Here is a 15082-nt window from a genome sequence, read left to right on the forward strand (position 1 = left end):
TCTGGCTTCAGTACCACAATATAGTGTGGAAAAATAATACCCTTTTCCTTGTCGTAGGAGGGGTACTTTGATTATCACCTGCTGGATATACAGCTTGTGAATTGTTTCCAATGCTGCCTCCCTGTCGGAGGGAGCCGTTGGTAAAGCAGACTTCAGGAACCTGCGAGGAGAAGATGTCTCGACTCTCCAATCTTTACCCCTGGGATAATACTCGTACGATCTAGGGGTCAACTTGCGAGTGATCCCACTGCGCCCTGAGACTCTTGAGACTACCCCCCCACCTTGAGTCCGCTTGCACGGCCCCAGCGTCATGCTGAGGACTTGGCAGACGCGGTGGAGGGCTTCTTTTCCTGGGAAAGGGCTGCCTGCTGCAGTCTACTTCCCTTACCTCTATGTCTGGGCAGATATGACTGGCCTTTTGCCTGCATGCCCTCATGGGAAAGGAAAGATTGAGGCTGAAAAGACGGTGTCTTTTTTAGCTGAGATGTAACTTGGGGTAAAAAAGGTTGGATTTCCCAGCTGTTGCTGTGGTCCCCAGGTCCGATGGACCGACCCCCAAATAACTCCTTCCCTTTATACAGCAATACTTCCATCTGCCGTATGGGATCTGTATCACCTGACCACTGTCGTGTCCCTGACATCTTCTGGGAGATATGGACAACGCACTTATCTTGATGCCAGAGAGCAAATATCCCTCTGTGCATCTCACATACATATATATAGAATGCATCCTATTAAATGCTCTACATGAATAAAATATTTTCAGTCAGGGAATCCGACCAAGCCAACCCAGCACTGCATCTCCAGGCTGATGGCGATCGCTGGTCGCAGTATAACCACCGTATGTGTGTATATACTTTTTAGGATATTTTTCCAGCTTCCTATCAGCTGGCTCCTTGAGGGCGGCCGTATCTGGAGACGGTAACGCCACTTGATAAGCGTGTGAGCGCCTTATCACCCTAAGGGGTGTTTCCCAACGTACCCTAATTTCTGGCGGGAAAGGGTATAACGCCAATATTTGCTATCGGGGTAACCCTACGCATCATCACACACTTCATTTTATTTTATCTGATTCAGGAAAAACTACAGGTAGTTTTTTCACTCCCACATAATACCCTTTCTTGTGGTACTTGTAGTATCAGAAACACGTAACACCTCCTTCATTGCCCTTAACGTGTGGCCCTAATGAGAAATACGTTTGTTTATTCACCGTCGACACTGTATTCAGTGTCCGTGTCTGTGTCTGTGTCGACCGACTGAGGTAAATGGGCGTTTTTAAAACCCCTGACGGTGTTTCTGAGACGCCTGGACCGGTCCTAATAGATTGTCGGCCGTCTCATGTCGTCAACCGACCTTGCAGCGTGTTGACATTCTCACGTAATTCTCTAAATAAGCCATCCATTCCGGTGTCGACTCCCTAGAGAGTGACATCACCATTACAGGCAATTTCTCCGCCTCCTCACCAACATCGTCCTCATACATGTCGACACACACGTACCGACACACAGCACACACACCGGGAATGCTCTGACAGAGGACAGGACCCACCAGCCCTTTGGGGAGACAGAGGGAGAGTCTGCCAGCACACACCAAAAACGCTATAATTATATAGGGACAACCTTATATAAGTGTTTCTCCCTTATAGCATCTTTTATATATATACAATATCGCCAAAATCAGTGCCCCCCCCTCTCTGTTTTAACCCTGTTTCTGTAGTGCAGTGCAGGGGAGAGCCTGGGAGCCTTCTCTCCAGCTTTTCTGTGAGAGAAAATGGCGCTGTGTGCTGAGGAGATAGGCCCCGCCCCTTTTTCGGCGGGCTCGTCTCCCGCTATTTTTGAAGTTAGGCAGGGGTTAAATATCTCCATATAGCCTCTGTGGGCTATATGTGAGGTATTTTTTGCCTCTAATAAGGTTTTTATTTGCCTCTCAGAGCGCCCCCCCCCAGCGCTCTGCACCCTCAGTGACTGCCGTGTGAAGTGTGCTGAGAGGAAAATGGCGCACAGCTGCAGTGCTGTGCGCTACCTTTATGAAGACTCAGGAGTCTTCAGCCGCCGATTTTGGACCTCTTCTCTCTTCAGCGTCTGCAAGGGGGCCGGCGGCGCGGCTCCGGTGACCATCCAGGCTGTACCTGTGATCGTCCCTCTGGAGCTAGTGTCCAGTAGCCAAGCAGCAAATCCACTCTGCACGCAGGTGAGTTCACTACTTCTCCCCTAAGTCCCTCGTTGCAGTGATCCTGTTGCCAGCAGGACTCACTGTAAAGTAAAAAACCTAAGCTAAACTTTCTCTAAGCAGCTCTTTAGGAGAGCCACCTAGATTGCACCCTTCTCGTTCGGGCACAAAATCTAACTGGAGTCTGGAGGAGGGTCATAGGGGGAGGAGCCAGTGCACACCACCTGATCTGGTAAAAGCTTTACTTTTTTGTGCCCTGTCTCCTGCGGAGCCGCTATTCCCCATGGTCCTTTCAGGAACCCCAGCATCCACTTAGGACGATAGAGAAATACCGGTAAACACACCAGACCTATGGTGGGTACAGTTTCTCTGCCCGAGTATGGCCTCCTATAACTTTAACCTCTATGCGAGCGTTCGCGCATCTGCTTTCAGCGACATGCAAGATGCACTCTCATAAGGCGGTCAAATCCTTGTGCATCTAACTAAGCCAGGAACGCTAAATATACATAGAAACCAATTCTCAGACCGTGCATCTACCATGTACCTCAATCACAACTGTCACTATCTGGACACATGCGCACTGCGGTTTAGATGAATACGCAGAAGAAAAAAACAATCGCTCCATTTGTCTCCACCACTATTTAGGTCATTGGTGGAAATGCCTCAGTTCCATAAAGAGATGGAACATTACCTTGGCTTAGAGACAACAGATCATGTCATCTCTGGCTGGTAAGAAGACATCACTAGCCGATTATACACCTACTTGCTAACACTCTGACAGACACTGATCTCCCCAGTCACTAGTAGCGGGGAGATTCATTTGTTTAAAAGATAGGCATATGATACTGTGGATACCAAATGTCTGTCAAGGAGTTTTAAAGGGAAAATTATTGCTTTGGGCTTCTAGGGTGGATCAAAAAAATTAGTAGTATTCTTGTCCAGAAACAAAACTTGATCAAATGATTCAAGTAACAAAAACATAAAAAAAATAAAAAAAAATAAAAATCTCACAAAATGTTCTATCTTCGCTCACGATGAAGCTGAAGGTGGGATCGGATATGATGCATTGACAGAGATCTGCGTTTGGATAGGCACCTTTCTACCTAAACTGGTAGATACAGTAGTTGATCTATGACACGGACCCCTCTGGTGGCTGATAGTGGGATTGCTGAGACAGTGTCTAAACACCAAAGAGAATACAAACACTACATTCTCTTTTGTAAGAAATTCCATCTTGAGGCCACCCAGACATGACGGAAAAGAGGTCTCTTTAGTGAGAGACATGAAGGAAGCACTCAGTCATATCCTGCTCCTATCTAACCAGAGCATGTCACATTCTCTCTTGTTCAGACTTTTTCCATGACAGAGTAGTAATCACTGTTTGTTTTGTAAATACAAAAAAATCTTTAAACTTCAAGTACTTAGGTTTCAGGTAGCTTAATGGTATGTGTAATATGTAGCATAGCAGCATTCGGGTGTGAAAGGATGATCCCGGATATTCAGAGTGTAAATGATGACAACTTCTTGTGTTGATTCAAAAAATGAAAGCCAGCCAATCAGAGGACAGCAGGAGTCCGAGCAGAGGCAACTTGCCCAATAGCATTTTCAGCCAATGTTTTAGGAATAACCATGATTTGGAATTTAAAGGTACTTAAACTGTGCATTGAGCCTCCGTGTTTTTTTTTTCTTCTAGGACTATGGAAGAGAGAATGATGCCTGGGTACTTTCAGAAGACACCGCTTCTCTAAAGAACCTGAGGGCACGGCCCTGGCGTTCCCCATACAGCTCAATGACCGCACCAACTATCTGACTCTGTTCTCCGGTTACAAAACTGGAGGCATAACAAATATAGAGATATAAAAGATTTAAAAAAAAACTAATCAATAAGTCCAACTTCTGAGTACCAACCAGGAGAGCAGTCTGGGAAATACCCCCCTGAAAAGTGGCATCACCTATAGATTGGTCAGCATTGGAGATGGCACCTATTGCAGGACAGAAACCTATTGCAGGACATTTCTAACATGGCTTTAAAGAGAGGTAATAATCATGGGAGACTTTCAGAGGGGTCTTTTGTAAAGGGTGCATACACAATGGACGTTTTTGCAAGTGTGTTGCAGAGCAATGATGTGAACATCGCTGGGTGGAAAATCGCACAGTGCATACACATGGAGCGATTTTCACCCGGTCCAGCGATGTTCACGTGGGGGAGACTGTGGATGGTGGTTTGCACAGCCGGCAAAACATGCCGGCGAACGGCGGAGTCCAGCGATTATGTGGGAGTGTGCATCAGTGTTCACCGCCCGGCCATACACACTAGGCGATTTTGAGGTCAAAGTAGCTCAAAATCGCCTAGTGTGTATGCCACTTAAGTTCCACTAGACATAGTGCTAAATTCCTTGCAGGCAGCCTACTCCCAAGGATGCTATTTTAGGCTTGATATACACAAGTAGGGCAGAATATCAGACGTAATAGATAGATAGATAGATAGATAGATAGATAGATAGATAGATAGATAGATAGATAGATAGATAGATAGATAGATAGATAGGACGATATGACGTCTCTGTGTGGTTCTTTGTCCCTTTCAATACATATGCACAATCAGTGGTCCATATGAAAACATAATTAATGGCAAAACATAGTGTCATTCCAAAAAGTAACAATTTAACTAATCAAAAGGTAAAAACATAGCATTATAGCTGTAATAAAATTGGTATACTTGCAAGATGTGGAGAATACAGTAGCCAGATGTACGTAGGTATTGCACAACTACAATATAATGATGTCACATTCAGGTAAATGTGTGAGAACCCAGGATCCAGTGATCATCCAGCAGTATGGTTTACTATAAAAGACTGGGTTCGACTCATACCAAAGACATAGCCTTTAGGAAATATAAGCAGCTCCACATAATGAGAACAAAGTACTGTATCTTGTCAGACAGTTGCATAGGGAGAGGAATCAGTACCAAGAAGAAAGAAGTAATAAAACCACTGTATAGGTCTTTCGTACGGGTGTAGTATGTCTGACCGGCGGTCAGCTTACCAACGCCGGGATACCGGCAGCATACCGACGCCGGAATCCCGGCAGGGAGGGGCGAGTGCAGCAAGCCCCTAGCGGGCTCGCTGCGCTCGTCACGCTGCGGGCTCGGTGGCGACCAGCGGTCGCCACGGGTTCTATTCCCACTCTATGGGTGTCGTGGACACCCACGAGTGGAAATAGTCCCTGTTGGTCGGCATGCCGACCATCGGGATAGTAACCCGTCGAGCTGGTGGAGGAGGTCATGTGACTGTCGGTCAGCTGACCGGCGGTCACATGAATACCACCCCCTTTCGTACGGCCCCATCTAGAATACTGTATGCAGTTCTGGAGGCCATATCTCCAGAAGAATATTAATACATTAGAGACTGTACAAAAAATGGCAACTAAAATGGTGCATGGCCTACAGCACAAGATAACTTAAATGTATAGTTTGTAGCAGAGAAGGGAAAGGGGACAGGATAGAAACTTCAAATATATCAAGGTTTTAACAAGGTACAGGAGGGAAACTTTCTTCAAAGGAAGAGAAGCATTAGGGCACAAGGACTTATGTTGAAACTGGAGGGAGGTAGGTTCAGGGGCAAACTGAGGAAAAATGACTTCACAAAAAGGGTAGTGGGCAAGTGGAAAAGCCTCCCATCAGAGGTGGTAGAGGCTAAAGGCCAGTACTGACGGGAGAGATGTGTGCTGAGCAATCTTAACACAGACCGCTCAGCACACATCTCTCCCCCCGCTCAGCACATATTCCAAGAATATAAGAATATACTGGTAGGTCAATTGGCTCCCAACGAAAAATGAACCCCAGTGTGTAAGTGTCTGCGTGTACATGTGGTAGAGAATATAGATAGAAAACTTCTCTGGGACAGGGACTAATGTGAATTGATGAATATTCTCTGCAAAGCACTGCAGAATATGTGTGTGCTATATAAGTAACGGGTAATAAAAGAATAATTGCGGCGAGTCGGATAGGTATGTGTTTATAAAACATGTGCAGTTTCCTGCATGTGTTCCCTAACTGTGCCAAAACCACAACACCATTCCCAGCCATTGTTAGCGAAATAAAGTACATTTCATTGTGGCAGCCATCAGAATATCCAGAGAAATGGCTGCAAGGTTAGTGCCTAAACATTTAACCAAATAAGGGAGATGTCCACCTTCAGATGACTAATGTAATGACTCATTCACTCTTACAGGCCCTACACACTTACAGATTACAGTGAGCGATATGAACGAGCTATTATTCATATCACTCAGTGTGTAGGCACCAACGATGAATGATGCGCGGCCCCGCGGTCATTCATCGTTGGTGCCGGCTCGTTTATACATGCAAGCCAATATGGACAATCTCGTTTATATTAGCATGCAGGGCTATAGGGCCGGGTGACGTCAGGGAGTGTAGAAACTTCACTCCCTCCGTCACCACCACCACCCGCCGCGTCGCCCGTATCGGCTGTCGGGCACCATGGCGGAAAATGGCCAGAGTGTAGGGCCCTTTACTTATACCCCTATCAGACCGCCAGCTATGAACACGGGTTATTGGCACATGAATGCGCATAAACCGTGTTCATGTGCGGTCTGAAAAGTGCCAGGGTTGAAATACCGGGTCAAGCAATCCGGTATTCCAACTCGGGTAGTGAGTGGGGTTACGTGTTACGGCTCGCTGTGCAGTGTGGATGGCAGCCGGGTCGGTGCGACCCGTTTACCGTTCACTGTGTATGGACGGGCGGCGCTTGGAGATCATGTGAGGCGCGTTGCACCCTGGGAGCTCCCGTGTCAGGCTCCCAGGCGCGACTTTGCCTTTCTATCCTCCTGCTATGTACTCACATAATCAGACAGATCGGTTTTATTGCCCTGGGTTATGACATAGCTTTGCTGCGCCCTTTGGACAACTAATCAATACAGACAGCAAATTTCTTTTGTATCTATAGGCAACGAAAATAAACAATTATGCATCCTGATAAAAAGACAGATTACACAAGGAAAAGCTATTAAACAAAGGAAACAAAAAAAAAAATCGTAAAGAGGGCATGAACAAACGGTTCCGGTATGAATGATCGGCCATGTTATGGTCGACAGTCATTAGGTCGACCACTATTGGTCGACATTGACATGGTCGACATGGACACATGGTCGACACATGGAAAGGTCGACACATGGAAAGGTCGACATCAGTGTTTTTTTTTGTTTTTTTTTCCGGTGTCGTTTTTTGCGTAAAGTGACTGGGAACCCCAATTAGTGCACCGCGTCCCCTCGCATGGCTCGCTTCGCTCGTCATGCTTCGGGCATGGTGCCTTCGCTTCGCTCGGCACAGATTACCGTTCCAATCGTAGTCCACGTGGATCGTAAAGTATGGAAAAGTTCCCCAAAAGAAAAAAAAGTTAAAAAACTCATGTCGACCATTTCCATGTGTCGACCATGTGTCCATATCGACCAATAGTGGTCGACCTAATGACTGTCGACCATAACATGGTCGACCATGTGAACCGATACCGAACAAACTAATACATTACAGCCACATGAAGGTGGAGAAACCAGAAGCTACTATCATACAGACATGGATCCCAAAGTTTAGTTTTACTCAATAGCTTAAAAGATCAAAGAAAACTTCAGGCAAAATCCAATACAGACAAAGAATTGAATGCAATGTGAGCAGAGACGTCACACACAAAGGAGGACACCATAATTCAATGGTGATTCCTCAGCTTTACCCAATCTGATCAATAGAATTTAAAGCTGGCCATACATTAGGGTGATATCGATTTACACGCATCGTATGATGCATTGTGTGCGCATCGTATGTGTTTTGGGTATGATTACGATGCGAAGTGCGGACCAGTGGTTCGAATGTCGCATCATATTATCCGTCGGAATCGTATGCACATCGTACCTCGTTTTACGCACATACGATGCATCGTATACGATCAGCATCATTTTTTAGAGGCATTTCCTTCCAGGTGATCGCGTGCTTTTTGTGAGGCACACAATCGATAGACTGTGTGCTTCATCGTATGCACATAAAACTCCAAATTGTGTGCCAAGGGCTCCTGGGGTGATTGAAGAGCAATCGTATGAGGAATCGGATCAGATGCTGGTCGTCCGAATGTATGGCCAGCATCACTCCTCATGTACAAACAATTGAATTATGGGAATATAGATTTTCATTATTTATGCACTGGCAGCATAATATAGGGAGAGAGGAGAACACAGGGCATTGGCAGCATACATATATGGAGAGAGGAGGACACAGGGCACTGACAGCATACATATAGGGAGAGAGGAGGACACAGGGCACTGGCAGCATACATATAGGGAGAGAGGAGGACACAGGGCACTGGCAGCAAACATATAGGGAGAGAGGAGGACACAGGGCACTGGCAGCATACGTATATGGAGAGAGGAGAACACAGGGCACTGGCAGCATAGGTATAGGGAGAGAGGAGGACACAGGGCACTAGCAGCATACATATAGGGAGAGAGGAGGACACAGGGCACTGGCAGCATACATATAGGGAGAGAGGAGGACACAGGGCATTGGCAGCATACATATAGGGAGAGAGGAGAACACAGGGCACTGGCAGCATACATATAGGGAGAGAGGAGGAGAACACAGGGCACTGGCAGCATACGTATAGGGAGAGAGGAGGACACAGGGCACTAGCAGCATACATATAGGGAGAGAGGAGGACACATGGCACTGGCAGCATACATATAAGGAGAGAGGAGGACACAGGGCACTGGCAGCATACATATAGGGAGAGAGGAGGACACAGGGCACTGGCAGCATACATATAGGGAGAGAGGAGGACACAGGGCACTGGCAGCATACATATAGGGAGAGAGGAGGACACAGGGCACTGGCAGCATACATATAGGGAGAGAGGAGGACACAGGGCACTGGCAGCATACATATAGGGAGAGAGGAGGACACAGGGCACTAGCAGCATACATATAGGGAGAGAGGAGGACACAGGGCACTGGCAGCATACATATAGGGAGAGAGGAGGACACAGGGCACTGGCAGCATACATATAGGGAGAGAGGAGGACACAGGGCACTGGCAGCATACATATAGGGAGAGAGGAGGACACAGGGCACTGGCAGCATACGTATATGGAGAGAGGAGAACACAGGGCACTGGCAGCATACATATAGGGAGAGAGGAGGACACAGGGCACTGGCAGCATACATATAGGGAGAGAGGAGGACACAGGGCACTGGCAGCATACATATAGGGAGAGAGGAGGACATAGGGCACTGGCAGCATACGTATATGGAGAGAGGACGACACAGGGCACTGGCAGCATACATATAGGGAGAGAGGAGGACACAGGGCACTGGCAGCATACATATAGGGAGAGAGGAGGACACAGGGCACTGGCAGCATACATACATATAGGGAGAGGGGACACGGCACTGGCAGCATACATACATATAGGGAGAGGGGACACGGCACTGGCAGCATACATATAGGGAGAGGGGACACGGCACTGGCAGCATACATATAGGGAGAGAGGACGACACAGGGCACTGGCAGCATACATATATGGAGAGAGGACGACACAGGGCACTGGCAGCATACATATAGGGAGAGGGGACACGGCACTGGCAGCATACATATAAGGAGAGGGGACACGGCACTGGCAGCATACATATAGGGAGAGAGGAGGACACAGGGCACTGGCAGCATACATATAGGGAGAGAGGAGGACACAGGGCACTGGCAGCATACATACATATAGGGAGAGGGGACACGGCACTGGCAGCATACATACATATAGGGAGAGGGGACACGGCACTGGCAGCATACATATAGGGAGAGGGGACACGGCACTGGCAGCATACATATAGGGAGAGAGGACGACACAGGGCACTGGCAGCATACATATATGGAGAGAGGACGACACAGGGCACTGGCAGCATACATATAGGGAGAGGGGACACGGCACTGGCAGCATACATATAGGGAGAGGGGACACGGCACTGGCAGCATACATATAGGGAGAGGGGATATGGCACTGGCAGCATACATATAGGGAGAGGGGACACGGCACTGGCAGAATACATATAGGGAGAGAATGCCACCAGCTTGGAATGTCCACGACACCCATAGAGCGGGAATAGAACCAAGCCCACAAGGGGACTCTGCGCTCGCCCCGCTGCCAGCACTCTGCCGGCCGGGATGCCGCTGTCGAAATATGGACAGTCGGCATTCCGCCCGCCATTAAATCATACACATTCCATAGGGGGGACACAGGGCACTGGCAGCATACATATAGGCGAATATGGGGACTCAGAGCACTGGCAGCATACATATAGGGGGAAAGGAGGACAATGAATGCTGAGAGTAGGGGACAGGAGAATATTAGGCATCGTATATTACAGAAGGATACCAACTACAGATCAAAAGGAAGAAAAGCAACAGGAGGGAGGGGGGGGGGAGGAAGTGACTCTCTCAAAGTCTTCACAATGCATATAATTAATGGAACTTACTGGAGACATTACAGCAGCAGGCCTAAATATTACAATGTTACTCTTCCCTAGAACGTAAATCAAGCCAACAACAGAATTGTAAGAATAACCATATAGTATAACTTTATTTAATCCTTACCTGCAGCTAGTTTTCTTACTTCAATGACATGTTTATAGGATCTGTGCACAACCATTGCTGAGGATGTACAATGTGGCTGAATCCTAGCAGTGTATATTCGGTGAAAGTCTAATATCAATACATCTATTTCTGCTTAAAATATTTCCCATGGTTGCCTAGACACAGACAGCAGTGTCTTGGAATAAACATACGCATGGACTTTGCAGAGAATGCGGGATAACCTGTAGAAGGAGTAAAGTCAATAAACAGTACAGAGTACAAGCTCTGCGAGTTATTAATATTATGCATACACTTGTACAGTCCATACCAAGATTCCTCACATACCTCTGTATTGTCAGGTACAGATTTATGTAGTGGAGAATGGAGAAGAGCTAGAGAAAGCCAACGCAGTCTGTAACAAGAAGGCAAGATGGTACTGTAAAGTCTCCTGTCTGAAGAGGATGAGAAGAGCTTGGAATGTGTACTGTACAATGAACTACAAGTATACCAGCCGAGGCACTGACATAACGTTAAGTAGAATGTAGACCATCATTAGCAAGCAAGAGTATGGATGGCAACATTCTCAAGAACGGACAGGCTGAACGTTGGGTCACCAGACAAGATGGCTGCACCCACACAGCAAGCAACTTCCAGTCCAGTAGGGTGCCTCACACCTATGTAGTGCTCCAGATGACATGGAATGCTTGCAGAAAGTGTCACCAACTGTGTATTTAAATGATGGGAGGAAAAAAAATTCAGTAAGCAATTATCAGCTTTGCAATGACTACAATCTCAGCCATTACAGATAAGCCAACAGTGATGTGGTGGCTCGGTGTATCATCAGAAGAACATGTTTTGGACCAAGTTACATTCATGTATTTGACTGTACATATCTGTTCAACCCCCTGCAAGTCTGTACACCTGCCCCTATTCACTCCCCACCAGTATAGGACCCCATTAATAATATGTATATGGGGAGATGCACCCACATGCATAGAGTTGGCACCCAACCAGCAGAGTATACACCAATGCTCACACATAATAAGTGCTAGATTGGGAAGTGAATAAAAGCCGTTTCCCTTTACATTATATTTATCTATCGTTTTGCCTTTTAATTAAAATCAGAATATATGGGAAAACTTCTTTCTTTACAGAGAAGAATTGAGCCATACAACAAAGGGAATAATTACTGAACCATGTTTAAACTTCAACTATAACATTATTTTATTACGCACTGTAAAATTAGGGCGCGCTATGAATGATCACATAACCACAGAAAAGTGATAGCGTGCACCGCTAGTGATAACATATAGAGAGATTGTTTACACAGGCGATCACTGCATGGTAAGAAATAGTATTTAATATGTAGGCCCATAAGAAATATCAATAGAGCTCTTGTAGGATAAATATGGGTAGAAAGTGTCTCACATCTCAGTAGTGACATAGGGGGGTCATTCAGACCAGATCGCACGCTGCATTTTTTCACAGCCGTGTGATCGGGTTTGAACTGCGCATGCGTGTGACCCGCTGTGCGCGTGACCCACAATGCGCAGGTGCTTCGGCTGTCGCCAGGCAGCATCGGTTCCCACGAAACAAAAGCAATCGCACCTGGCAATCGCAAAAAGATTGACAGGCAGAAGGCGTTCGTGGGCGGCAACTCACCGTTTTCTGGGAGTGTGCGGAAAAACGCAGCCGTTTCCAGGGAGGGTTCCTGACGTCAGCAACATCCTGGATCGTCGCAGCGGGTGAGTAAGTCCTGGGCTGTGCAGAAACTGCACAAACTTTTGTTTGTGCAGCTCTCTGCACAACCGATCGCACCCCTGCAAAGCGCTTACTCCCTTCCCCTATAGGCGGCGATTACCTGGTCGCAGCAGTGCAAAAAATAGCCTGCATGCGACCAGGTCTGAATTAGGCCCATAAAAGGCTAAAATGCTACTAACAATAATTTAGTGAACAAAATGGATGCATGCTTTAGGCACCAGTTACACTTGCGGCAACTATCATTCATCATGCACTTAAAAGGTGCCTAAAAAAATATGCTGCCCCGAACAATGGGGAAAAGGAAGAGATGCTGATTACTGAAACATGTAAGAGGGACAAGGAAGTTGGTGGGGCAAATAGGACAACTGGAGGAGGTAGAGCCAGATTTATGGTTCACAATCAAAGGCGGTTGTTAATATGCTCCAGCAACCATCAAATGTCAGCATTCGCTAAAAAGTCATTCTCCAAACGAAGTATTTAATGCCTGGAAGCAATAATAATAATAAAAGTATGCGCTCTATCTATGACAGAAATAGGAAGGAACATCTCCCAATAGACCTCCTGGTTTCCTGAGCACTATTTAATACAGTCACAACCCCTACAGGGCAAACCTAACAGAACAACCTGCATTTTATAAGACCATTACTACAGATTAAGGTGAACGCCAGCACACAGATCGCCGTCACGCACCTCGGAGACGTTAATAATAGAGACGTTAACTACTTTACTGGATCTGTGTGCTATTCTCCAGAGGAGGCTTATTTCCCTTTAATTATTAACCTGAGTTTCAGACACATTCCAGAGGAGGAACTCAAAACAATAGCTGGGTTTATGCTCTGAACCTCCCACACAGATTTACTCCTCTCTGCTCCGCAGCATAAACACTGGGAGCAACATCTGTATTTTAGGAGGTTTCTTAGAAGTAAACAATCTGGCTACTCTCACCAAGAACGCCAAGCTGGCCTTATTAGGCTATAGGCTGCATTGGAATAGTTAATCAGCTGCACCGAAACAGCACCGTGACCATTCACTAACGCATGAGAGCGATGCAGCACCTCTATGCCCAGATCAGTACAATACACTGTAATAGATTTATAGAACAGTCTTCTCTTATATAGGATCTAGAAGAAATGATGGGGTGAATATTATGACATTGGCCACACCTCTCAGATATGTCAGAGGCCTATTAAACACTGTGCACTCATAGCTTGGACAAGAATGGTCACTTACATATGGTATAATGAGCCCATAGCTAATCAGTAGACGTCTAGAATATAAAGGGCCACAGCATGCATACAATATACAGAGCAGATTACATTATAAGAACATTACCGATAAATGACAATGGTGACAGATACTTAGGAGTGAGCGGTTTATCTACACTCTGCTGTGCAGTAATCACAGTGTGCTCCCTGCTTTGCTCTGAATGTTGCAGACCCCTGTGTCCTCCTCTCTCCATATACGTATGCTGCCAGTGCCCTGTGTCCTCCTCTCTCCCTATATGTGTGCTGCCAGTGCCCTGTGTCCTCCTCTCTCCATATACGTATGCTGCCAGTGCCCTGTGTCCTCCTCTCTCCCTATATGTATGCTGCCAGTGCCCTGTGTCCTCCTCTCTCCCTATATGTATGCTGCCAGTGCCCTGTGTCCTCCTCTCTCCCTATATGTATGCTGCCAGTGCCATGTGTCCTCCTCTCTCCCTATATGTATGCTGCCAGTGCCCTCCTCTCTCCCTATATGTATGCTGCCAGTGCCCTGTGTCGTCCTCTCTCCCTATATGTATGCTGCCAGTGCCCTGTGTCCTCCTCTCTCCATATACGTATGCTGCCAGTGCCGTGTCCTCCTCTCTCCCTATATGTATGCTGCCAATGCCCTGTGTCCTCCTCTCTCCCTATATGTATGCTGCCAGTGCCCTCCTCTCTCCCTATATGTATGCTGCCAGTGCCCTGTGTCCTCCTCTCTCCCTATACGTATGCTGCCAGTGCCCTGTGTCCTCCTCTCTCCCTATACGTATGCTGCCAGTGCCATGTGTCCTCCTCTCTCCCTATATGTATGCTACCAGTGCCATGTGTCCTCCTCTCTCCCTATATGTATGCTGCCAGTGCCCTGTGTCCTCCTCTCTCCCTATATGTATGCTGCCAGTGCCCTGTGTCCTCCTCTCTCCCTATACGTATGCTGCCAGTGCCCTATGTCCTCCTCTCTCCCTATACGTATGCTGCCAGTGCCATGTGTCCTCCTCTCTCCCTATATGTATGCTGCCAGTGCCCTGTGTCCTCCTCTCTCCCTATACGTATGCTGCCAGTGCCCTATGTCCTCCTCTCTCCCTATACGTATGCTGCCAGTGCCATGTGTCCTCCTCTCTCCCTATATGTATGCTGCCAGTGCCCTGTGTCATCCTCTCTCCCTATATGTATGCTGCCAGTGCCATGTGTCCTCCTCTCTCCCTATACGTATGCTGCCAGTGCCCTGTGTCCTCCTCTCTCCCTATACGTATGCTGCCAGTGCCCTGTGTCCTCCTCTCTCCCTATA

The 15082-nt window shown here is 47.1% G+C and overlaps 1 protein-coding gene across 3 annotated transcripts in view; it reads right to left on the reverse strand.

Annotated features, from left to right (window-relative positions):
* Positions 1–15082, reverse strand: part of RNF19A (ring finger protein 19A, RBR E3 ubiquitin protein ligase) — a 141622-nt gene that overhangs the window by 72070 nt on the left and 54470 nt on the right. The window contains exon 1 of one of the 3 annotated variants that reach the window (XM_063924202.1): positions 10817–10999. The exons of the other annotated variants lie outside the window; for them this stretch is intronic. The gene's annotated coding sequence lies outside the window, so the exon portion shown is untranslated. Of the gene's footprint in view, positions 1–10816; positions 11000–15082 lie in introns of those variants that run through there. 3 annotated transcript variants of the gene reach the window in all.

The sequence above is a fragment of the Pseudophryne corroboree genome, chromosome 5 (genome assembly GCF_028390025.1).
Source record: "Pseudophryne corroboree isolate aPseCor3 chromosome 5, aPseCor3.hap2, whole genome shotgun sequence".
Lineage (NCBI taxonomy): Eukaryota > Metazoa > Chordata > Amphibia > Anura > Myobatrachidae > Pseudophryne > Pseudophryne corroboree.